General features: G+C 38.7%; 1 long non-coding RNA gene across 1 annotated transcript in view; it reads right to left on the reverse strand.

Moving 5' to 3' along the window:
* The window catches only part of LOC129049733 (uncharacterized), a 37,967-nt gene that overhangs the window by 8,670 nt on the left and 2,822 nt on the right, over positions 1 to 26,475 (reverse strand). Inside the window, exon 2 of the long non-coding RNA XR_008513020.2 lies at positions 25,026 to 25,168. This is a non-coding gene — a long non-coding RNA (uncharacterized LOC129049733). The remainder of the gene's footprint in view (positions 1 to 25,025; positions 25,169 to 26,475) is intronic.

Genomic DNA, 26,475 nt, shown 5'->3' on the forward strand with positions numbered 1-26,475 from the left:
TGCTTCCATGTTATCTTTCCCCTTATCACCAGCTGGAATGGCAGCTGACCCTGTCTCTGCCATGCAGAAGATGACAGTCCTAGAGGATAATACTGCAATCAATGGAAAGAACCTTAATTCCTGAATAACTTCATGGAGCAGAATTGAACCACTCAATTTGGATTGTTATGTAAAGGACAAAACCAGTTCTATCTTCTTTAACTTACTGAATCATTGTTCCCTTTGTTACACCCTAATTCAGACTAATATTTCCTATTAACTGAAACTGTCAAAGAAATACCATCATCAGTACTTCCTTTCATTATCCTTGATCAATATAGGCCTGGCTCCAACTGGGAGTGGCCAAACATTCATATCTCCAAGTGTAAGCAATCTTTGAAAATGTACAGCTAACAGGTATTCCTACCAATGTAGCCCAAACATGGTAGAACAGCAGTTGTACGTAATTAGGTTTCATATTTCCACTTTATATAAAAATTTGGAAATCTCTTATTGCTTAGGGCAGTCTGGTGACCAACTTTTTAAAAAATACTTATTAGAAAGTAACATTTGGCATTTTAAAAAATCATCTAGATCTTTTTCAACAGGAAAATATACATAACCAGTCTAGATTTTTTATTTTATTTTAGGGTTCATATGACATATAGGTGAATTGCTTCCAAACTAATTGATATTTCAGGAAATGCCTAGCTTTTCTTTAATAGAGTAAAATGTCTTTTATTACCCAATTCAAGTTAGCTTGAGATAATATTCTGAGAAGTAAAAACAATTTGAATTTATATCCAGTTATAAATGATTGGTTTCAGAAGTTCATCTGAAAACAGTTTTTAGTAGAGGATAGAGTAAGAGAAAAAGTAAAAATGAGACAGTTATTTCTTCAGATGAAATGGTATAATTTATCTACTATTCAATTTTGTTAGGATTGGTTGGCTCCACTGCAAATGAAATAGTAGTAAAAAGAAAAGAAATCAGCAGATAGTTGAAATAGCCAAAGAAGGGAGCAACACAGCATTGTTAACAGGAGATACATGATTAAATCTACAGTCTAGAATTGGCTAAACATTGGGTATACATGGACACAAAGAAGGGAACAACAGACACCGGTGCCTACTTGAGGGTGAGGTGAGAGGAGGAAGAAGATTGGAAAACTACCTATCAGGTCCTATGCTTATTACCGGGGTGATTAAATAATCTGTACACCAAACCCCCATGATACACAATTTATCTGTATAACAACTCCATATATGTACCCCTAAACCTAAAATAAAAGTTTTTTTTAAAAAATCAGCTTTATATGGAGGCAGTTAACCACCTTTTATGTTTCTTCTAGGACTTATGCAAGGAGCTCAGTTTCTTCCTCTGAAATTTATCCCACTTGATCATTGATAGCTGAAATTATTTTGTTAAACTGACAATAATCCAGGATATTTAACATCTCTAAGCCAGTTTTCCCATCTGTAAAATAACAAAAAATAACACCTACATTATAAATTAATTTTAGGGTTAAGGAAATTATATACGTGGACTGTCAACAAAATTCTTAGCCTATATTGAGAATTTTTTTTGTTTTTCTTTTCATTCTTTTAACATTACATAAAATGTAAAGATTTTCAGATACTTCCTTTGCCTAAGCCAAATACCAGAATCCAGCAAAATATTAATATATTACACAATTACTATGAATGCATCAGCTTTGTTTTGCCAAATTTTCATTATTATAATAAAGGCTTAACATTTGAAGTATGCTTACAAATTTATGCCACAATCTTTAAAAGGTTTTACAGATGCAGAAAGTGAAATGCAGATTCATTAAGAAACTTGTCCAAGGTCACACAGCTGGTAAATTGAAGAGCTGGAGTTTTTACATAGGAAATCTAACTCCAGAGCTCATGGAGATCAATTTTATTTTCATGATAGTCTATCTGGACATAAAATTGCACAGTCCTAATTCTATATTTGCTATCTCACAGTTCTTAAAAAGATCTACTCAGCCAGGCGCGGTGGCTCACACCTGTAATCCCAGCACTTTGGGAGGCCAAGGCGGGCGGATCACGAGGTCAGAAGATCGAGACCATCCTGGCTAACACAGTGAAACCCCGTCTCTACTAAAAATGCAAAAAGTTAGCTGGGCGTGGTGGTGGGCGCCTGTAGTCCCAGCTACTCAGGGGGCTGAGGCAGGAGAATGGCGTGAACCAGGGAGACGGAGCTGGCAGTGAGTGGAGATCGCGCCACTGCACTCCAGCGTGGGCGACAGAGTGAGAATCCGTCTCGTAAAAAAAAAAAAAAAGATCCACTCTACAGCTGGGTGTGGTGGTGCCCATCTGTAGTCCCAGTATTTGGGAGTGAGACTGTAGTGCACTATGGTCATGCCTGTGAATAGCCACTGCACTCTACTAGGCAACAGAACAAGTACTCACCTATTAAGTAAATAAATAAAGGTCTGCTCTGAACCTACGTCTTTATAATCCCCTTATTACACACAGCCTTCTATTCACAATTATTTTCATTTCATCAAAATATTGGCATTATTATGTTTATCAAATATTGCCACAATTAATCTAAGAGTCAACTTTCTTATTGTAAGTATAACAAAGGAGATGGTTTTGAAACTATTAAACTTCAGAACTGAAGGGAGTTAAAAACAAATCTGCAATTTCTCTTTTTGCTTCTAAATTGGGCATTACCCTTAACCAATTAGAACAGATTAAACAGCAAGGATTTAAATCTCAGTTACTCTGCCAAGCCCATCATCTTACAAAATTAACTATTTAAATGATGCATTTTATGGACATCAGGTCCACAAAATTATAAGAGAATAAAGTATTTTGTTATATTTTCTTAATGAACAGGGGCATTTCATTAAGACAAAATATTGCCTTAATGAACAGGGACATAGTACATTAGGCAAAAGTAGACAGAAACTAGACTTTAATTATAAGCTGTGCCATATTTTATTTTAGCATTTTTAGGATTATCATTCTATTATTTTCTGGATTTCATTATTCATTTTGAGAAGAAAGGTAACACTCTTATTTTGCCTTTATTTGCTCCTTTGAAGGTAAAATATATTGTTTTATTATCTGTTGGCTGTTTTTAAGGTTGCTTTTTTTCATCTTTGGTTTTTGGAAGTTTTATTGTGATGTGACTACATGTGGTTTTCTCTGCCTTTATCCTGTTTGGGGTTCTTAGCATTTCCTGTCTTCATATTTTTACTCAATTTTGGAAATTTATTCTGTACTATCTCTATTATTTCTGCCTCATCTTCTCTCTGATCTTTCTGCTTTGGATCAGATCTTTATCACCAACATAAATTCTTTCAACAGGCTTCTAACTGTCCTCCTGGCCTCTAGTCCTTAAATATATCTTTTTGACAAGATCATACTATTTTCACAATTAGAACATTCAGTGCCTGTAAGATAAAAGTCCAGTGTCCTTAATAGAGTGTATCTACAAGACCCCCCATGATATGACACCTAGAAATTATTTCAGCAGGCTGGGCACGGTGGCTCACGCCTGTAATCCCAACACTTTGGGAGACCAAGGAGGGTAGATCACTTGAGGGCAGGAGTTCAAGACCAGCCTGGACAACATGGTGAAACCCCATCTCTACTAAAAATCCAAAAATCCAAAAATTAAAAATTAGCTGGGCATGGTAGTGTGTGCCTGTACTCCCAGCTACTCTGGGGGGGGCGCTAAGCAGGAGAATCGCTTGAACCCAGGAGGCAGAAGTTGCAATGAGCTGAGATAGCACCACTGTACTCCAGCCTGAGTGACAGAGTGAGATTTGAGGCTCCATCAAAAAAATAAATAAATAAATAAATAAAGCAAATTGTGGCCCTACTGTTTCTAGTTTGTTACTTTAACCCTAAAACAACCTGTTGCTGCTTATAGTTCTGACTCAAATTCATACTAGGTCTTAGCAATACATCTTCTCTCTCCTGAGACAGCACTAAAATAAAAACATAAATGCACAAAAATAGAATTAATATGTAACTAAGAAGAATGTAGGAAATAAGTTTTCAAAAAATGAGGAATAATAACAGATCTCTAACAACTGGAAAATGCAGAACAAACTACTAAATGGAATTAACAGTAAAGATCTAGAAAATAAAGTAGAGAACTCTGCTACAGTGTAAAGCAGAAATGCAGAGTCAGAAAGCATGAGGGAACAGATAAAAGACCTATAGAAACGGTATGGAGGCCCCATATCTGAGTAATAGAAACCCAAAAACAACGTGAATACAGAAAATGAAGAAGAAGAAATCAACAGAGAACTGATAGAATCAAATACTTCCAAGTTGAAAGATATGAGAATTTAATGTGAAAAATGCCAAGTGGAATGATTATAGTAAAGACCCCTATCCAGAGATAATCATAAAAGCTTCCAAGATTAAAAACAGGTTATCTAAAAATAAATGAGTTAGCCAGGTGTGGCTTACACCTGTAGTTCCAGCTACTTGGGAAGCTGAGATGGGAGGATCACTTGGGTCCAGCAGCTCAAGGCTGTAGTGGGCCATGATCACACCAGTGCATTCCAGCCTAGGGGACAGAGTGAGACCCAGGTTCTATTAAAAAAAAAAGAGAGAGAGAGAAAGGATTAGTTTAAACTTATCACCAACATTGAATGCTAAGAAAATAGACCAAAATCTTACAGTTTTTGAGAAAATATTTTTGACTTAAAAATGATATACCCAGTTCAATCACACGCATACAGATACACATGCATACACACACACACACACACCAGAATAAAAGCATTTGCTAATATGGTATGTATTTACCACATACCTTTTAAAAAATAAATAAAGAAATTAAAGAAAATAAAGAAAAATAAGAAACAAAACAAGAAAAAAAAAGGAGTAAGAGAATAAAGGGAAGAAAGAAGAGGAGAGACAGGATAAAAGTGTCGGTCACACCCAGGAAAGCAATGCAGGATATTCCTGTATGGCAGGTAGGCTGGATGGTGTCAGGAGGAAGGCATGTGAGAAAAGACCTCCATTTGAGAATCAGTGGGAGAATGTGTGAAAAACGCAATAAAGACACGTTACCTCTTTAAAACAATAATGTGCTAATATAGTGAAGCCAAAAAAGACAGAGACAGAAAGAAAGAAAAGTTGATGGCTAACCTAAAAAAAATAAAGGAAGAAAGTTGTGTAAAAGGCTATGATACAAATGGAAAAAAATTAAATCTCTGGCATGGTTTTAAGCAACTGATAGTGAGAAAAGAGAATGTATTCTGTCATAGCACAATGCATGACTCAGCATAGTCATAAAAATGTAAATTTCCAGACTTAATTCATGGAGAAAGGGTGAAAGATTTGGTTGCTGTTTAATTTCAAAGTACAAATTATAATAGTCTTAATAAAATAAAAATAGTTTAGCTAATAAATGGTGGGAACTAAGGGAGGTAAAAGGTGGATGAAAGAGTGGGGATGATAATATCTCATAATGTGTTAGGGTATTACGATTATCACAAAAGTAACCTGTGGAAGTCGTGAAATGATAAATAACTCTAAACCACCCAAAATAATTATAATATAATTAGCATCATGAAGGAATCACAAAAAGAAATGCAAACGAAGTATTTAAAACTCTAGCCTGGGCAACATGGCAAAACCCTGTCTCTACAATTTTTTTTTAATCAGCCAGGTATGGTGGGCTGCACCTGTGGTGCCAGCTAATCGGGAGGCTGAGGTGGGAGGATCAATTGAGCCATGAGGTCGAGGCTGCAGTGAGCTGTGATCGCACCACTGCACTCCAAGCTGGATGATAGAGTGAGACCCTGTCTCAAAAAAAAAGAAAATTTAAAAAAGGTGTTTAAAAGAGTTCACAGCCAGGAATCCAAATAGCTGTTGAAGAGAAATAGTTCTGTTATTTTTATCATAAGCTCTTCTAAATTATTTGATTATTATTACATTTTCATGTATAATATCGATAAATTTTTAAGATAATTTTTGAAGACAGAGATTAAATGACATTTCTTCCATGAAACAATCTGAAGACTCAAGTGGCTTTCTTCTATACTTCCATAGAACCCACCCAGTACATACCTCCAGTGTGGCACTGATTTTATGCTATACATATGACTATGTGTTCATCTCCTCCACCAGACTCTGAGTCCCATTAGAGTAGGAACTAAATTTTATTCAACACTCTATCTTCATCATCTCATATAGTATCTGGCACAGAGTAGATAATGATTAAATGTTTAGTTAATGAGTAAATAATCAACCATATTGCACAATCTATATTAAAGTTAATATTTAAATCCATTATGGGAATTAATAGACATTTATCAGATACACTACTGAATTCCTTCTTTACATCATTTCATGTTTTAACTTTCTAATAACAGTATAATGGGATAGAGATAATGTAAAGCTACATGCTTCCAAGCCACCAGCATTTTATCAGACACCCCAAACTTGAACCATTAATGTAATATTTAAAATTCTTCACAACTAGATTTTGAACATTATTCTGAAGTTGGTTACAAGTCCATCTGGTTTTAAATCAACTTATCGTGTTCAAAAATGTTAATATCTCTCACTAGCTCACAGCATGACACTATCAGCTTTAATTTGGTATTATTTCATAGCAATGTTGCAATTAAAATTTGGTCCACATTGATCAGTAAAAGTTAAAGGGCAAAATTAATTAATGGAAATAGTAAAAGGGCAAAATATTAATATGATGACAGATCCAAAATGCTTGGAGTGTAGAGAGGCACTGTTATTTTGAGATTATCCATGTTGATTTGCAGAAGAACAGAAGGAGAAATCTGTGAATAGAACTGAATTTCAACACACAAAATTGTATGTCAACATTTTTTAAAATAATTACTAAAAATGATGACCACAAGTAAGTCTCATTATAGATGTGAAACTTCTGACTAACAGACCTAACAATGACTAATGACATTACAAATAAGCTGTGAAGAAAGTGTACAGCAGCTGTATTAGAACTATGCCTTCCAGGTTGGTGTGTGGATTTATCTCAAAAACTAATAAAAAACCATGACTCATTTTCTATTAAAGTGCATAAAAAGTTTTAGACACCATATCATATCAAGTAGATAATTTTTTAAGTTTAAAAGATTTTTCTGATAAATTTTATTTGAATACATAAGAAACAATATAATATTCAAATAATTCAACATATTTGAATAATACATGGCAACTTAAGATCAATCAAAGCAGTTGGTGACAGGGAATATTCTTATTTTTGAAGGGTTTGTCTGACTTTCAGAGTTCCAACACAAACTCAATCCAGAAATAAAATTAGAGAGTCTTACATTTGCTATTTATAAACCTCCATTACTTACAGTTCACTTGCTCTTGAGAATAAATTTCAGGGTTACACCTAGCAGGTGTTTTGAACTCCATTTTAGATAGACGGAACATGAGAGATGGTAGAGTAAGAAACCAATGTCAAAGTTATTAAGTATTAGAATGAAGTATAGGATTTGGGTCTTTTGAAGTTCTATAGTCTTTCTACTAACTGCTAATTTCCAGCTCTTTTCAGCTACTAAAATACACATATCCTATCAGGTCTCAATTAGGAGTTATTTTGTAAAATACTTAAATGTGTTATGAGCCATGATTATAGCCTACCTGCATTATAAGCATCAAAAGCCCCTTTTATTGTCAAACTGCAGTCCATCAACCATTAGTAGTTGGTAAATAGCTTAGTGAGTCTCAACCAGTAAGTTTTTAAATAGAATAGAATAGAATAGAAACTATCAGAGTGTATCACAAGTAATAAGGGTATTTTGGAAAATTTTTGTTTCAGCTGTGTATGTGTGTATGTAGATACATGTATTTGTGACCTAGGTCATGATGTAACCTGTGTTTCTTACTGTGGGTTGAGGGAAGAGCATACTGAAAACTACCACTCTAAGACAGATAACAAGATGAAGAACTTAGGTCAAGTTGGAATTCATTTACCAAAGTGGTTAATGGGTTACTCAATAGAACTGAGAACCTCACAGGAAGTTTTCAATGAAGGAAGCCTGGGAAAAGAGAAAATTACAGTGCATGGCTGCTGACTAAAATCCTGAGAAGAAGATTGCAGTGGGGAATGTGGAACAACCGTAGGGCAGCATGAGTTGCTTGAACTGAGGAAGCTGAAAGCAGTCACACAGAGAAACAGTTATTTGAGTTAGCAATAATTTCATCTTCGTGTATTACAAAACTGTGTCAGCCGGGCGCAGTGGCTCACGCCTGTAATCCCAGCACATTGGGAGGCTGAGGTGGGCAGATCACAGGTCAAGAGATCAAGACCATCCTGGCCAATATGGTGAAACCCCATCTCTACTAAAAATACAAAAATTAGCTGGGCATGGTGGCACACGCCTGTAGTCCCAGCTACTCAGGAGGCTGAGGCAGGAGAATCGCTTGAACCCAGGAGGCAGAGATTGCAGTGAGCTGAGATCATGCCACTGCACTCCAGCCTGGCGACGGAGCAAGACTCCATCTCAAAAATAAAATAAAATAAAATTAAATTAAATTAAATTAAATTAAATTAAAAACTGTGTCCAGGGATCCTCTCTTTACGCTTACCTCTGCATATCTACATATAAAACAGAGATGTTACATCTATATAAAAAGCAAAGATATTAGTTCCTGCCCTTGCCTCCTTCATAAGTGTACCAAGGGATAGGAGCTATGAAAGTGCTTTGAGTTTGTCAAAATAAGTCATTGTCATGGGAGTTACCTGCAGCTTATGAGGAGCTAAAGCTCAGGATCACTTGACCTGTCTACTTTATACAGTACAGCCTTAGAGTCATCAGAAAGCCAGTTTTAAAGAAAAGCTTGTATTAATTTATTCTAATAATTTACCATAATGCTTGGTAGGTCTTCAATTTATGCTTTTCACTTTTCTCTCCCCCTTCTCTCCTTTTTCCCCCCTTTTTACCAGCTTAAATTCCATGAACAATCATTGCAGTGACTCCTTTTTCATCCCCAATTCCGTTACCTGTCTTGTTCAGAGTCATTTGTCTGAATCACAACCCTGGTTACATATTATTTTCTGTCTTGCTAGTTCTGAAGGCCCTGAAACTAACATGACTTAGGAAAACATACAGCATGTAAACTGGTTTCATTTACATTCACAACCATGCATTTCATGTATGTCCCTAACACTGCCTGGCAATCATATTAAATTTGCCTGGTCTTTTACTCTCCCACTCTTCTTGATGGTGTTTTCATGCCTAATCTTTCCTACTCATATTTCAAGCACTTCTATTATCACGCTCAGTTTTAGCTTGCTTCCTAGTCCATTGAGAAAGCTGAAGTAATCAGAAGAGAATACCCACAACTTACAGAATCCATGTACTTTGCTGTCCCCACTGGAATGAAAGATGGCTATCAGTACTCCCACCTAAGTTCAACCCCTTCCAACTTGGGCACTTGATCCCATCTCACTTCCCTACTCAAACATATGCCTCCAGCAATTCTACTCCTTCTCTCCTATGCCATCAGACTCTACTTTTACCTCTCTACTGTATCATTTCCATCAGCAATTAAACATACTTTTCTCCCATTAAAAAAACCCTCTCTTGGCTCCACCTCCTCTCTAGCTAATGTTTCTTCTCTTGCTTCCCTTTCCACAAACCTGCTCAATAAACTGTCTATACACTATCTCAAATTTTTCTTCCCATTCATTTTTAATCATCACCCAAGAGGCTCTTATCTCCACCATTCTAACAAATCTGTTCTCCTCATGATTACCAATGACCTTCATATTGCTAAATCCAGTCAATTTTCTCTTCTCATTTTACTTGGCCTATCAGCAACATTTGATGCAATTGATCACCAATACTCCTTTCTTTAGCTAATCAAAAGGGTGACTATTCAGATTATGATGGATGGATCTGTCCTATAGGAGCTGAGAGTGACCTTAGTTGAGAGGCAGCAAGAAAACAGAGGCCACAGTCCTACAATCACAAGGATCTAAATTCCATCAACAACCTGAATTCCAGATGAGAACCAGAGCACAGTCAATACCTTCATTTCAGTTTTGTAAGTCTTTGAGCAAAGGACCCACGTAGTTTGTGTCTAGACTCTTGATCTGACCCACAGAAACTGGAAAAAAATAAATTTATGTTATTTTAAGCCTTAAATGTGTAGTAATTTGTTAGGCACCAATAGAAAACTAATACACTCAGTGATCTCCCCTGGCTAACATATTTGAAATTGCAAGCACTTTTTTTGCACTTCTTATCTCCTTTATTCTTCTGTATTATATTTTTCATGATACTAATGTATTTTGTTATGGTTTCTCCATCAATTGCAGAAAAGCAAAGGTTTTCATCCATTTGTTCACTATCTTGTTCAACTACAGTTTCTGGCATGTAGTAAAAGTTCAACAAATATCTCTTAAATGAACGAATAAAACTAGTATTAAGTACATGAATAAGACATAATAGTATTTTTCCTCAGAATACTCAAGTTAATCATTTATATAATTTAACAAACTAGGTATAAAAATTCTTAGCTATATTTGATATTTAGTTAATAAAACTTTACTTAATATTTAACTTATTTTAGATATCTAAAATACTAACATTAAAGTAATAAAAATCTTTTTGCATTTTTTAATTTGAATACTGTAAACAATAATAAAAATGTTCAATCTTAATTTTGGGCTTACCATTTGCCTGGTACACTTCGAAGTATATTCCTTATAAATTTAACACATTTTATCCTCAGAAAACATTATGAGAGAATTAGCATTATTAACCCCATCTTATATCAAATAAAAATAAAGTACAGAGGTTTAATAATTTACTCAAGTTCACATAGACAAAAAGTGATAGATTCAAACCCAGGTTTTAAGTTTCAACTTCATTACATTTTCAATATCTGAATATGCATAAAACATACACTTGTGTATAACTAAATATTGTAAATAGGCTAAAAAGACCAATAAAAACTATAAAAGATATTTAAGCCAGATGACAAAAGGTTAATATTTTTATCTAGAAAAGCCCTTAAAATTAATAACAATAGCACAAAAATTCAAATAAACAATGGACAAAAGACAACAGAAAGATCATAAAAGATGAAATTTAAAATGTAATAAACATTTGTAGAAACTTCTTTCAATCTTGCTGGTACATAAAGAAAAGTACATTAAAGCTAGTTATAGGTATTATATTTCTCCTTTTAAACTGGCAAAAGAAAATTTAAAATTTGGTGAGGGTTCATTAAGACAGATACTATTTTTTTTTTTTTTTTGAGACAGAGTCTCACTCTGTTGCCCAGGCTGGAGTGTAGTGGTGCAATCTTGGCTCACTGCAACCTCCGCCTCCCGGGTTCAAGCGATTCTCCTGCCTAAGCCTGCTGAGTAGCTGGGACTACAGGCACGTTCCACCACTCCTGGCTAATTTTTTCTATTTTTAGTAGAGACGGGTTTTCACTGTGTTAGCCAGGATGGTCTGGATCTCCTGACCTCGTGATCCACCCACCTCAGCCTCTCAAAGTGCTGGGATTACAGGCGTGAGCCACCGCGCCCAGTCAAAACAGTCACTTTTATAGATCACTGCAAATGTACACTAATACAATCTTTGTTGCTGTTGTTGTTGTTGTTGCCGGAGTCTCGCTCTGTTGCCCAGGCTGGAGTGCAGTGGCACTGTATCAGCTCACTGCACCCTCTGCCTCCTGGGTTCAAGGGATCCTCCTGCCTCAGCCTCCTGATAGCTGGGATTACAGGCATAGACCCCTACACCTGGCTAATTTTTGTATTTTTAGTAGGGTTGGGGTTTTGCCGCATTGGCCAGGTTGGTCTTGAACTCCTGACCCCAGATGACCCACCTGCCTCGGTCTCCCAAAGTGCTGGGATTACAGGTGTGAGCCACCATGCCTGGCCACAGTAATGTAATTTTAAAGAAATACAATTCACCAATATATGGTAACTGTTTATTACAAATTCATATTATGTGACCCCTCCCCACCAAAAAAAAATAATAAAAATAAAAATAAAAATAAAAAAACCCTTGCACTTAAAAAATCTATTATAAATAATCAAAGTTGGAGAAAAAGTTTATGTGCAAAGATATATATCTCAAGTCATTTTAATAATGAAAAATTAGAAACCACCTAAATGTGAAGCAATGGTTAATGGACAGTGGTTAAATTGTTTATCATTATCCATAAGTTAATATAGATATTTGTAACTATAGGTTTTAAAAATAGTTACGTGGAAATGCTCACAATATAACAATAATGAACAAAAGGCTGAACACAAAATATACCCACAAGATGATCCAAATTATTTAGAATATAGGTTTTACTTTAATAGATGATTTATATTTATTATCTTCTTTATAATATACTAGAAATTTTTTACAGCAAGTCTGTGATATATAAAATCAGAAGTAAACAAAAATTAAAGCTATTTCAAGAAATGTGTTGATAAATATTAACATTTCTAACTCATATAAGGATAGGTACGTCATATTCTTAACCCTGTGCTGATCTACATGGTTCAGTGAGATGGTGTCATGTCTGCCTAGCAGAAGCATCATAAAAACAAAACTGGAAAGTTCCACACAGAAAAATTATTCACGGCAAGGATGAAGCTTATCACCCAGCAACTCAAAATCAGTTTTATATTATAGGGTTTTTTTTTCTTTCAGAATTTGGACTATTTTATTTATTTAAATACAAATATATTACTTAGAAGCTGTGTATCTGTAATTGCCACTACCACTTGGTTATTATTTGATTAATATTTTGGTTTCTTCCAAATCAGCTGCATTTTACCTAGGACAAATACCCATTTCAAATAGACCTGGTAGTGAAAAGAAGATCAGGTGATTAAACCTCCCTAGTTATGATTGGTAGTTCCACCACATAAGAAAGGGAAAACTTATTCTATTTGGTCAGTGGTATCTATCAGAGTTTGAAAAAGCAAAAGACACAGTAAGAGAACAGAATAAAAACAAAGACAAAAGTAAAGAGAATAACCAGAGACCATCATCAACAGTAGCAATAGCAGCTGCTATTCAGTGGCAGCTATTACAAGGGGTGACAAAGTGATATTCCAACCACAAGGCAATTCAACAGGAGAGATTGGTATAGAATCAACAAACAAAACGTCTCTTCAGCTGAAAGGTTCAAACACTCATCTGCATCAAACACTTCTATATATCTACACTACAGTCACAAGAAATTTATGAATTCATCAATAAATAACACATCCAATATTTATAGCATGCATGGTCCCTGTATAAACTCTAGTTATGCCTCTTTAACTTTACTACAAATGTTCTTAAAAACATGGAATCGCGGCTGGGCGCGGTGGTTCAAGCCTGTAATCCCAGCACTTTGGGAGGCCAAGGTGGGTGGATCACGAGGTCAGGAAATCGAGACCATGCTGGCTAACACAGTGAAACCCCGTCTCTACCAAAAATACAAAAAATTAGCCGGGCGTGGTGGCGGGCGCCTGTAGTCCCAGCTACTCGGGAGGCTGAGGCAGGAAAATGGCATGAACCCGGGAGGCGGAGCTTGCAGTGAGCCCAGATCGCACCACTGCACTCCAGCCTGGGCAGCAGAGCGAGACTCCGTCCCAAAAAAAAAAAAAAAAAAAAGAGAGAAAGAAAAAAAAAATATATGGAATCGCTACAGTACTTGGGGTAGGAAATAGATATGGGAATGTTACATTCCCTTAAAATGTATTTTACTTATTTACTTGTTTAATGTCTATTTTCCTTAACTGGGAAGTTAGCTTAATAAAGGCAGAAGAGGTGTTTGCCTCCATTATCCAATGCTATATTCTTAGCACCAATAATAATGTCTAGCGTACAGTATGTGTCCAATATGTATTTATTGAATAAATGAGAAAGTTTACAAGTAATTCATGGGTTTCATATGATTCTCTATATCTTGTTTACACCAAAGACAAAATGTTTCATATTTCTTAAGACTAACTACAACATGTTCAAAAATTTGGTCTATCAGCTGAAGTGTATCTCAATTTGATAATTAAAGAAAAAGTTTACATTTTCACGTAAGCCCTTCCAAATACTCTAGCACACATATGAGAAAATCAGATATTCTTCTTCATGGCCCATCTGCAAACTTGTAGAAAGTGAGAACCTGGGGCATAAGTGGACGTGAATGGGCCTGGGTTCTATTTTTCCATGCTATAAAAGCCATACAGTGTGGTTAATGACGCTCCCATATCTGACTTGAAGCCAGGGTACAGTGAATTCGTGTAAATGCTGAAGGCTAGCTAGCTCTGGTGGCTGAACACCAGTTGAGGGCAGCAGAGAGCTACTTGAGAAAAAATAGATCCAGGAAGGCTTAACAGCTCTCAGCTGAGAGTAGAGTGCTTGGCTAGGTCCACAGTGTGCTGCTGAAAATGCAGCCGCTTGGAAAACTAGTCCACATGGTGGCCAGCAAGAATGGAGTAACCAAATGTATTAATGCATAAAGCCAAAAATCCAGGGAGATGGGTAGGAAGCAACACCAGAGAACTCAAAATAATTTGGACTCCCATTTCACACAGTTCTCAGGAGCCATTGATTCGGACAATCATCTTACTCCAGAGCTGCTGAATCACAAAATATCTTAGATTCCCTCGAACTCTAAAATCTTAGTTTCCAAGATAATTAACAAAAATGTTTAGAGTACAATGCTTGAAAGAATATAAAATTGTTAGTGTTAAGAGGAGAAAATCATACATGAATGAGGAGTAGCAAACATTTAAAAGTTGAGATTTCTCAAATATATGCGGTGGAATCCTGGTGAAGTTTAATGAACAGCCTCAGCCAATCCCCTTGTTTCCCAGTGTGAATGCTCCAACCCTAAAAATGACCAAGTGTAAGTTGCAGCCTGCCCAAAGCCAGGATTCACACACACTCCTTTTCTGTGTCTTCCTAGTGGAGTGATCTTAAGCAAGTAATTTAGTCTGTCTGGGTCAGCCTCCTCACTTCTAAAATAGAATAATACCTGTGTTTATGAGGTCTGTGAAAAATCTACAGAAGAAAACATGTCTTGTGAACTTTACACAGCATAAGGAATTTTAAATAAAAGTCCAAGTAGTAGGAAGAGTAAGAAGTGTTTTAGGGAACAACAAAAGGGCATCTAAGAAAGAAACCTTTGATATATTTAGAATTTTCCCTGTAATGAACTTGCTTTTTTCTATCAATCCAGGTCAATGTAGATATGATACTCCATATACATACATATATACATATATGTGTGTATATATATACACACAAACACACATACGCATGCATGTGTGTGTGGGGGGGTGTATGTGTGTGTCTTCAGCTTCCCTGAGGTCTATATTAAATGCTGATCATATTTGCATCACAGAGTGATATTTGCCTTCTGTGAACACTCTTATTGCTAAAAGTGTGTAATGAGGTTCCTAGTCAGATTGAATTTGGAGACATTTTATTGCATCCTCCTGAAGAAATTTATTCACAGGGACACAGAAGCAGAGAGAAAAATGTGGGCTATTTGCAGCCAGAATACTTTGGCTCTGGTTCCTAAAAATAATAATAATAATAATAATAATTAATCATCACCATGAGGATATGGGAACATGTTAGAAAACTTGAATACAGCTGCCTCAGCTTTGTGTTCAGTTTGGTCCTATCTCACATTATGATTTTTCTGGATGGATAGCAAGGGAGAGCTGAGTGCATGCCAATGAGTTAGTAAATGGTGACTAGAGTGTCTGAGATTTTTGTTATTTTTAAAAGCAGAAAAAGGGAAAGAACAAGACAGGAAGATAGAGAAGATGGAGGGCTGGCTCATCAATTCTCAATTCTGATGAGATGCCTAACTAGAGAACTCAGGAGTGATACGGAAGAGTTGCAAATAACAATGAAGACACCAGAGAGAGTCTTCTCAAATGAAGATTGATGATTTATTGACTTAAAAATCTTTTGAATTATAAGGGATAGCAGATTCAACTTTCTGATTTTGTGCATAAGAAAACTAAGGTTCAAGAGAAGTGTTGTGACTACCTCAAGTTCCCCCAAGTGTTAACAACTTGTGTATTTATCTTACTATTCTAGAACTAGCTAGATAGCATGCCAGTGACCAAATTTTATAGTAAAATCTAGGAAATATTGGTGAAAAATAAAGTAGAATAAACGAAATTGGTTTCCCTTAAAGTTACAAAACATGAATCCATATTCCAGTAGTCATCAGCTGCTTTGCTATTAGGAAATTAAACACAAACTTCAGCAAGTGCATGCACAAACTACACCCACGCACATGGCCAGCTTACAGTCACAGGGAATGAGAAGAGGTCTACTCTCTCTCTCTCTAACATGTTAAATGCCAAGCAAATGCTGAAATTGTTATTCTGAAAGGTTTGGGGCTCTGCAGTCTGCCATTGCTAAGATTTTTCCTGTGCTCAGATAGTTCATTTAATCTTTGCTGTAAGAAGAAGAAACAGAATCCATATAGATATAGGAATTCCATTTCTTTGAATTCTAAAATATTTTCAGCCAAGGTAATATAGACAGGGCATATATGTGATTACTTAAAACATAGTGTTATTTTTAGTATGTTCCCTGATATTCACTAGATAATTATCTCCAATCAAAGTGGTTAGTTCAGATGAAAGAAAATATCAAAAATTTCTTTTTTTCCAATTTTGTTAAGTATTTGTGTAGAAACACATTTAGTGGTAATTTTGAAAATTAGGTAAATAAATTGAAACCCCCCTCAAAATAAAATTACTTTTTAGAACCAGTTCCTTGACAAGGAATTTAAAGCATTGGAAGAATACTCATAACAAACTTTAATTGCCCTATGTGCAGATTTGAGGTAAAAACCGTTGTCTCTCTATGTCTTATTACCATAATCAAAGCTTAGAATTTTTTTTTATTATCAAAAGACTATTGTTTGCCCGACAGACAATCAAGATTTATTAGAAAACCCTCCATGGCTCTCTCCTCCAAAAACTCAGTAAACTATTCCACACCTTCACTGCTACTATTGAGCATTATGGGCACTAGATGTCGCTGCTGCTGTTTGAATGAGATTTTCTTCCTGCTTCCCCCCCCACCTCCCCAAAAATTTTTTCTACAGATTCTTATGGTTTTTAAAGTTATATTTTAGTGGTAGTGTTGTTGGGAATTTGATGAATGAATGATATTTTATATATTAGTGATTGCAGGCCACTTATTTTCCAGATTAAGAAAAAACTGGAAAGATGAAGTAATTTGCCTAAGGATCCATAGGAAAAGAGTGCTAGAGCCAGAGTCGGGAAAACAGTTCTCATGTCTACACTTCACCAGCTTTTAAGAAGTAAACGTGTTCCAGCTGTGAACAATGACGATATTCATCTTTTTAAATCAAAACCCACTGGGTAATATTTATTACCCTTTAAGTCAGTTTCACTTTGCATTGCCCCTGATGGTCTTCTCCTTGGACACTAGGTACGTATTAATTAATCATGAGGGCAGATGACTTTCCCAGGCTAAATTTACTTGAAAGAGTAAGAAGCCTAATAGATGGTCATTATCTAGGTTAAGGTGATTCCGTGCTCCAGAAAATCTCCCTATAGAAGAAAAATGTCAACAAGCTCAGGAGAGTCTCCCTCATAAAGTTATTAAAACTAAGCAAACATACACAACACCCACACACAATCCAATACAGAGGGGATCTCCAACCCAGCTTCCCTGTCAATACAAAAGAAAGCCAGTGGAGTTTTCTTCAGAAGCCTGGGGCTAGGAAGGGTGCAGAAGGACTGTGAGGGCAATCCCCAACTGCTTTCACAGACTAAGGTGAGGAGAAAGGAAAGTCATGACTGGGGGTGGGGGGAAAAAAAAAAGAAGAAGAAGGCAAGTTAACTGAGAGAGGCAACCAATCTACACTGAAGCTTCCATAGTCCTGCTCTCTAGAGAAAACCAAAAATTCACCACCCCTCTTGATGGATTGGCAGGCAAGAGAAAGGGGGGAAACTTCACACACTCGCTTAGAGTTGTTGGACCCCTTTTCCAGTCCCCATCTCAAGAAAAGAAGAAGGGGGCAGGGAGGAATGGACGTGCCCTGAAAAGAAAAGAAAAAGGAGCCAACATTGCAGCTAGCCTTGGGAAAATCTCCACAGATGAGCATTTTTGTTGCGTTAAGTGGCCGGCATTAGCAGCCTAAACACGTAGGGGAAGGCTAACATCGCCGTTAATATAATGCGGGAGAGGAATGATAGACCTGGGAGTTGAGAGTGGAAGACCTAGTTTTGCATAAAACAAAAACAAAACATTTCTGAAGACTTAAGCTCCTAGGGGGTTGGGTGGAGTGAATTTAGGGAGCGCCTCAATCCATAGAGGAAGCATGCACCGGGGCATCAGTTTCAGAGGCTTATTTTAAATATATATATTTATTTCAGCTGCCTTAGAAAATAATTTCAGTCAGAAAAATAGCTTCTTAGACCATGGTTCTGAGGTCGTCTCTGGGAGGGAGAAGAATCACCTCCGGGATGTCTTTCAAACTCCAGCATTGGGACTAAGAATTGACAATTAAGGAGGTTCTGGAAGTCAGAATGAAAATGGTCACCTCCATCACCTTCACGAGGCTTCATTTCTCTCACATTTAGGGAGGTAGATAAGATACAGTTAGACGCACATAGAGATAGTGAGAGACAGAGGGAAAGGGAGAAGGAGAGAGAGGAAAGAGAAAAGGGAAGAAAAAGCAGGGAAAGAAGGAAGCAAGGAAGGAAAGAAGGAAGGAAGGAAGGCGGGAAGGAGGGAAGGAGGGAAGGAGGGGACAGGAAGGAAAATTAGAAGAAATGAAACCCAATTGAAGTCTTATGATTAATAACTTTTTTTTTTTTTTCAAAACTAAATCAACTCTCTCTACCTTCCTCGCCTTTCTAGGAAATCCTCAACTGGAACAATATTCTAAGTGCCCTAAAGCAATTAAAACAAAACTTTGGAGGAGTGGGGCGGGGAGACATTCCTGGAGGGCCAGAGCGGGGGGATCGCAGCAGAATCTGCAGCACTGGTTGGTGTTAAGGAGAATTTGAGCGCTCGAATGCTGTTGTTAAATTTCTTCCCAGAGCCCATGCTCCCTCGTTTAGCATCTCCCTTCCCCAATAATTACTTGAGAGGATGAGCTCGAGATTGAAGAGTGAGGTTGGCTTTTCTGTATGAGGAGCCGATAGGATCCACCAACACTAAAATCCAAAAAGGCTCCTGGTGCTTGCGAGTACAACCCCAAATTCTCTCGCACACTGCCCAAGTTTCTTGAAACTCGGAGGCTCAGCTCAGTGTAAAAACATGGGGGTTCTCCTGAGTCGGTCTCCCTGACCACAGGGGTACCTCTGCAAACACGGCCTCCTCTTTAATACCTTTGTAACTCAGTTCATCAAGCAACCCACCTAGGAGAATAAAAGGACCCACTGAGCTCCAATAACTGAGTAGGTGATTAAATAAAGCCGAGATCTCAGATCTTCGCGTTTGGGGTGTGGAGTGGGGGCGCTGGGGAAAAGTCGGGAATAGCCCCGCCGGTACCTGGGGATCCCAGTTGTTTTTTCTAAGAAAGCCCGGGGTTAAAAAATGCATTGGAATGTGGCGATGCCTCCATCAGCCGTCACTTTATAAGCCCCCAAGTCAGGCTGCTCTAGACCATTGTGGATGAAAGTGGATTGTCTCTCCAGAACCAAATATTCCCTGACCTGCTTCCCCAACGCGCCCTCACGCTTTCCTGGGAGAGCACAGCGCTGCCGGAGACGCGGCGCTTCTGTCAATTGTGCAGAGCAATTACTAAGAAAATATTGTGACGATGTTGTAGGGCGAAAGGGGACGTGAGGAGGAAAGGGAGGGGGAGTTAGTTTGGAGAGCAATTTGCAAAGGAATATTAACTTTGATTCCCGAGGTCACCGCGGGAAAAGGGGTTCTGGGCTGTAGATCTCTTCCTCTAGGTGGCGGACTTTGGCACCAAACAGCCGCTAGATGAGCGCTGACTTCAAACACAGGATTAAGCTTCTTGCTGGTTAAAAATAATAACAGTAATAATATAGAGGTGTGGGATTGTTTTTTCCCCCTTTTGGATATTTATTTATTGCAAGGAAAAGTCATTGATTTTCCTAAGCAAACTGTGTTTCTCCTTCACTTGGTGGAAAATAAAAACTGTTTGAATAAATAAGTTATTTCTGAACATTTTGTTGTCAAAGTGTTAAATGTTCCCGTCATTTTTATTCAAACACTAACATGATTACAGCCAATTATATATTCACCAGTGTTCTTTATTTTAGAGTAATTGTACTTGTCACTAATAAAACAGAGGCATAATGGATCGCTACTGTTCTAGATTTTCAAGCAATTTTGTGTAATTTGATTGAATTATACATCTTATCTGCTACTTTTTTATTTTTATATTTGGGGATCCTATTTTCTTGAAAATTGCAGCTCTATGCTTGTTTTGTTGTTTCTCCAGTAACGTACACTTCGGTAACACTGATAAATAGAAAGAGTCCCTTTGAAATGTCAAAAATCAGCTGTTTTTTTCCACACCTCCTCCCTGCACTTCAGCATGGGGAAGACCTGAACTCTGCGCAGCAAGGGAGTCTGAGCGAGTGGGTGCACTTCCCAGAAAAGTTCAACGTCAAGATAAATTCCCCATTGGCCCCAAAGGCAGTCACCTTCCTGCCTGGAGTCTTTGGGGGCTCTGTCTTTTTCCTGTAATGATACTGTTGGGTGTCTGGGGCTTCAAACATGCTAAGACAAGTAGACCACGGGTTCATTTCATGTGCAATATGTATCAAGGGAAAGAATATATACGGCGGAGCTAAAAGATAAACTGTATTTATTACTCCAATTACACAAACCCCAAAGGTCCTACCTACCAACCCACCTCCCCACCCCGACAATTAAAACAATTATCTATTTGCCTATGTTCTTTTGGTTCCAAATATACGGAAAGAACTGGGATCAATACTTTCTCCCCTCCCCCCCTTTTAAACCATTTCAATAATTGTTTTAAAAAGATAGGGGGAAAAGATGCACACATCTTCCCATTGTTCACATATCTGAACAATCAAGAAATAAATGTGACAGCAAGCAGACAGACGATATGATATGATCTTAAGGGACCATCTCCAAAACTGAAGGAGCGGAGAATGTGTAATTCTTTTCCCAGTAAATCCTTCCAGTTCCCAGGACAAGACTCAAACGTCCCGCTAGGAGCTGCAGCTGCGAGATGGAGCCAAAGGCTCTGACAAGTGGCTTGTGTATGACCCAATATTTATCAATAACAACAACAAAATCAAGTGAAACCAAGGCTGGGGATTTTCAAATGCTTCTGCAGCCCTGGCGTGGATATGCACGTGAGCAAAGTAAAAGTCGCTGGAGATGAGTTGGCTCCACTTGTCCGCCCTGGGGAGCAATCCTGGGGCAAAAATCCAGGGCTAATTGATCCCAACCAGCCACATTATCAGCTGTAAATGTTCAAGGAGACAAAGAATGAGCATTGTGTACTAAAGATACTCCAAGCATTTTTTCAAGTAAATAGGGACGTGTAATCAGTAGCGTGTGTATGCATATAAATAGGAAAAGAGAATTATTTTTAATTAATTAGAAAAATAATGTTTCATGTGTAATTCCAGACTTCTCTAGCGTCTCCCACTGTCCGACTGTTTTGTGATTGGGACTTCCTCTAGGAAAACCTGCGGGCCCTGTTTTGTGTTTCGAGCGAGAGAGCAGACATTCAGCTCAAATAGAGGCCTTTCTCTAGTCTTTCGGGTTGTTTATTCTATGGCCAAAAGGTAAGATGGCCAAGGCAGCGATCTGAGCGTGATGTCTGGCCCCGCGGGGGGCCCAGGAGGCCCAAGTTGGGACAGCTCCGGAGCTACCCCAGTGCCCCTCAGCTGGGGGAGGGCGCGCGGCAGCCGCCTGCCAGCCCCACAGGCTGCTCTCCAAAGGAGCTGGGCTTTTTCAGCGTTTCTATTTCCTTGTAGCCTCATCTATCTTATCTAACAAGTTCACGCTCCGGGAGAAAAGAAGAGGGTGAGAAAAAAAAAAAAAAAAAGAAAACCTCTTCACCGCGGTGATTCATAGTTCATAGGCTCCGGAGCCAAACTTGCCGACCCAGCTTTTTTCTCGAACATTACTTTCTCTCCTGCGTGCCTTAGGACAAACCCAGAAGGAAGACACTAAAATTGCTGAACAAGAATCTAGGATTGTTTTAAAAATAAAAGTGAGCCCCCACAGACACCTTTGATGTTGTTGATTCTGACACAGGAGTCGAGTTGTTTTGTTTACACATGATAACGGTAACTTGCTCCTGATGCCGCTCTACGCGTAGCTTAGTCTGTCCTCTCCTCTCCTCCCCGCAGGCGACTCCTTCCAAAGAGCGGGAGAGAAATACGGGTATTACTGTTATCCCCACTGGGTTCAATACCCCTTACATGTAATTGAATATTCGAATTAACGTCACCTGCATGCACCCCAGTCTTTTAACTCTGAAATGTGCTTTATAGCAATACAGACTTGAAACCTTTAACTGTTTTCTATATCCCCGCGTTTACCGTGGCAGATGACCTCTTAGCCCAAAATTGATTTGGTGTGTATCCGGTCTGATGTGCCAAAAAAAGAGACATCTAGGCTGAAAAGGCAACTTTAAGGGGGGACATCTAGAGAGATGACGCCTAGAATCAAGGCCTCTGGCTCGATTGCCTTCGGCAAGCGTCTGCAACAAAGGAGCGCCGGGCAAGCTCGCGGGTATGCGCAGGGAGCAGCGGCGCGCAGACCTGGGAGCCCCAGCTCCGCGAAGCTCCTCGAAAGGAACCCTCGCAGTTACAGCCTCAAGAGGCAAGGCAGGGGAGGGAGAAGAGCTGGGCCTTTTGAGAAACGCTGCTCCAACAGATTTTCCATGGCCTCGTGTTGGAGAAGGGGCGCGGGGGAGGAGCGGGGGTTGGGGTAGGAAGACCTACTGGAACCGACACCGGAGAGTGAGGGCCAGGTGCGTGTAAGATGAGCACAAAGTAAAAACTTGCCCATTGGTTTGTCCACGCAGGTTTTTTGAAAGAAGCAGATAGATCTGATTAGTAGATATTACTTTCCCCACGCAAAGGGAGACTTTGGGGTGAAGGGTTCTCTGCGTGCTTCCTGGCTTGCTTACCCCACTCATGAAGTTTTCTCTCCTCTCATTCCTTCAGACCTTCAGTGGGTGCAAGCATTTCCTATAAGGCACTTATTAATCTCATATACAGACCTTATATACATTAATCTCATATACAGACTGTTCAGTGTTTTCCGTGTACATTTAAATATTCAGCGGTGACTAGTTCAAAGGTGACCGGCTAAAAATTGCGAAGGAGTCACACCTTTCCATCTTTTCTCACACAACTGGAATTTGGGGGACCATTTGGAGGTGTGTTTCAAAAGAGAAGTCTTGGTTCACCCGCCACCCCACCCCCACATACACACACACGCCCCTTCTCTAAAAGGTCCTGTAACACTTCCAGAAGAAGATTGAGGCTTCTACTAGAAATCACATTGAAGCTCCAACTAAGTAAGAACAGTGATGGGATAGTTAGGAGCCCCAGCTCTTAAGTGCTCAGCATTTTTAGCTGAGCACTTAAGTTTTTCTTTCAGCTTGATATATGTGTGTGTATATATATATATGTGTGTGTGTGTATATATATATATGTGTGCATATATATGTGTATATGTGTGTATATATGTATATATATGTGTATATATATGTATATATGTGTATATATGTATATATATGTGTATATATATATATAGTTATTTTCTTTTTTCCTCTTTTGGTGCCCCCCCACTGATGGAAAATCTGAGGTAGTATTGTTTTGTGGGCTAGCTTTTGCCAAGTTTCACTTTCTTCCTTATGGGATAGAGTTGGGGGTTAAAACTAAGAACCTGAGCTCTAGCCTCCTTCATTCTAGTTCACCAACACCCCTTCAGCTCTTTGTTTTGTTTTGTTGTGCTGTGTTGTGGTTGTTTGTGGAGCTTCCCCTATCTCCTTTGAAAGACTGACTACACCATTTCCTTGAGTAACTAGAGGAAAAATAGGAATTGGCCTCTCAGGGGCACTTCCCCAGGCTGTGTGGGACCATTTCTCACAACTGGATCAGGTCTAAAAACGGAACAGGTCTGCCCTCACACTATCAGGGACTCAAGTCCTTCAGCAAATTACTCACCCTCTGGAGGGCATTGGCAAAGAACGCGAAACAAGTAAAAGAGTAGTGGACATTATGTTTACAATGTTTACAAGAGACGTACAGAGTATTCGACTGAGAAGTTTTTCCAGAGACTAAAGTCCCTTGGCCCTCTGGTTGTATCTTATCATGGATCTTTCCACGCCTGGCTCTCCCTTGGCTAATGTCGGGACAAAGCTTCTCCCATGCACATTTTGCTGAAGATCACGGGACTTTTCTTTTGGCTGCGTACCTACTCGGCTTCAGAGAGCCTGGAACACCTGGCAGCGTCACAGAGACTTGCCTGGAGAGTCCCAGGGGTCTCTGTCAAGGCCTTCTCCCCATCCTTGTCTTCTTCCTCCTCCTGCTCCTCTTCTTCGCCTTGGACTTTCTCGCTTTTAAAGTGGCTCCCTAGCTTATACAAGCTAAACATTTCCACTCTCATAGACGAGGCTCTCCCATAGATTTTTTTACTCGAGGTTCTCAAGCAAAATTGCCGGTGCCACAATGTTATGATGGAAGGATGCTGAAATGACAGGCCTAGTAGACGCTTGTCTTAATCATCGGCTTCTTAATTTAGTTTTAGTGCTCTGTGTGTGTGTATGTGTGTGTGTGTGTACACACACGCGCGAATGTGCGCGCCCCCGGGGACGTTGAGGGTGCGCGTGCGCGCGCTGAGAGCAGCCGCTGACAACCTGCAGCTCCCTAATGAGTGACTAGGCAGGGCTGCTGCAGAAAAGTAACACTTCCCTGGTGTGAAGACCTCTTACTGAGAAGTTTAGTTCACTACTGTTCTCGCAAACCTAATGGTATAACCTGTAACCAAAACCCACAGAACAAGGATACAACATGCTAAAGAGTAACTTCTAATCACTAAATGTTAGCACCATTACCTGCTGTTAGGAAGATATTATAGACGAGTTGGCTCCAGCGAGGGCAGACCTCACCTGCCACAGGATCTCTGGAAATACCTGGATGCCTCTGTATGGGATCTCCTCACTCCCAAACGTCACAAGGTCAGAAATTCTCTGTGCATCTGCAGGAAGAGAACTTTAGCTAGAGCTTGGCGCTGGGCGCCACTCCAAGGACACCCTGTCCAGGGAATGGACAGCAGAGTGGATTTTAGGTAAATGGGGCCCACCTTCCTTTAACCAGCAGCTAGCAAGAAGAGAAGAGGCGGATCACTGAAAACAGGAAAGAGGCCCTAAAGAATACTTAAATAACACCACCAAATGGAAAAATGAAATGTTCTGCTCCCTACTCGGAGGAAGTATGCTGTGTAGCCTTGGTTATTAATTAAAACTCCAGAAGGAATAATCTAATTCATTTCCTAAGCAATTCTTCCATTGGAACTGCTCACTGTTTACGGGGCCTGACCTCTTTGGGGGAGCTGGGGGACTGCAGACAGAGCAAGAGAGGTTTACTGTGATATATATCAGAAACTTACATTTCCTTTGACTTCTGCTTTTATTCATTAATAGTACACATTTGTAGATGTCTGTGTGAGAGATCAAGGTTAGATCCATCATGAGAAAAAAATTAGAATGATAGAGAATTTGTTTCAGGTCTGAGACAACTGAATTCCCTCTGTCTTCTGAAGGTAATCACGGTGACTGAGTGGGGCTGAAGATTGGGCTTCAAGTACTTAGGGAAGAGGCCCGAGGTGGACAGAGGCAGGCCTTCAAATCCAATTTGCACCCAAATTGGCTGGTAGCATATACAAAGCCCCATCCAGAGACTTTCAACTTGCACAATACTCTGTCCAGGACCCCCCTCCCCCTCCATTTCAGCTGGTAGCAGTTCTTTAAAAAACCTATTGCCGAGACAAACACGGGGTGCTGAGTAAACAGTGCATGTTTTGTTGAACAAGCTATATATATATCCATATATATACACACACACATATATTTGTGTGTGTGTGTATATATATCACCATCTCGACATAAAGTGCAATTGAAATTATTAAAAGGAATTAAAACTCACTCTTTGCCAGATTACAAATAACTTTTGTCATTAGGAAGAATAGATTTTTAAATATTACATCAAACTATATACTATTTATGCCCATAAGAATATCCTATTTTGAGAGACTTGCATTCATGCAATCCTTAAACTATATAACATAGTCTTAATTTGAATGAAAAACATTTTCCCAGTCAATATGAGCTCCTAGCATATAAAATCAGATTATTACAGTGCTCATTAGCAAACCCCAGTTTTTGTTGTTTGAAAGTAAACAGAAGAAAAACTTATTTCCACCTGCTAAAATTTTATAAAGATTACAAAACAATGCACGCTCAGATTTGACCTAAGAAACACCTTAAAACATTAAAAATTCATCAG

The sequence above is a fragment of the Pongo abelii genome, chromosome 15, assembly GCF_028885655.2.
Source record: "Pongo abelii isolate AG06213 chromosome 15, NHGRI_mPonAbe1-v2.0_pri, whole genome shotgun sequence".
Lineage (NCBI taxonomy): Eukaryota > Metazoa > Chordata > Mammalia > Primates > Hominidae > Pongo > Pongo abelii.